Source organism: Chinchilla lanigera, unplaced genomic scaffold, assembly GCF_000276665.1.
Source record: "Chinchilla lanigera isolate Chin_1 unplaced genomic scaffold, ChiLan1.0 scaffold00002, whole genome shotgun sequence".
Lineage (NCBI taxonomy): Eukaryota > Metazoa > Chordata > Mammalia > Rodentia > Chinchillidae > Chinchilla > Chinchilla lanigera.
In genome coordinates, this window is record NW_004955403.1 from 53,759,808 (window position 1) to 53,760,794 (window position 987).

Here is a 987-nt window from a genome sequence, read left to right on the forward strand (position 1 = left end):
AAAAGGAAGGAAGGAAGGAAGGAAGGAAGGAAGGAAGGAAGGAAGGAAGGAAGGAAGAAGGAAGGAAGAAGGAAGGAAAGAAGGAAAGATAAAAAAAGAAAGAAAGATAGAGGACTCTGATATTCCACAGATCCAGGACTTTACCTTGTACTGTGTATTCCATCTGTTTGCTTGGTGCCTGCGTTTATTCTGCAAGTTATTATTGGAAAGTGATAAGTCCCCTGTGTAAATACTTATCAATATTTATCTGTATAAATATTTGTAAACGGCTGTGTGGGCTGGTTTATATTATACTGCATTACTTCTAGAATATAATAGGAACCCATCTTAGTTCCAAGATAAACTATATAATTCCAGAATTTCCCTTTAGATAAAAACTGATAAGTACACAGAAGTGTATGACCCATTTGGTTATATCAGGTCATGTGAGTAATAGCTCTAGGGCAGGATAGCCAGATGGTCATATAATCATGATCTTTCCCGGAGAACACATGAGGTAAGTGATACGGACAACTGCAATATAGTAGGACAAAAAATTTCGGAGGGGACAACCTTAATTAGAGCCTTTGCCTGGGGTTACAGGTCAATTCAGTTTGTGTAAATTAATACCCAGTTCAAATAAACACAAAACGAATGTGCTAGCATACCAGTGGGCCTCTGTGATCCAATGAAGCATCTCTGGGAATGGCTGTGCAAGCCAAAGCTCTTTCTATGTGCAAGAATCTCGTCTATGGGCTTCCAAGGAAAACTTCATGTCCACCACTTTTACGAGGACCTGAGAGAAGGCACCTGGGACCTGAGCTTTTGGGGTCCAAGTAGCTAGTGTTATCCAGTTGTAAGCACGTTTTGTTAAAGACCAATTGCTGGTGCCCTGCCACGCAGGGTCTGTGGCAGCAGCTCTGGGGCAGGACCCAAGGACTGGTGTTTCTAGTGTGATCACAGTTGGTGCACATGCTTCTGCACAGGACCGGCGAGACATTTGCTCTG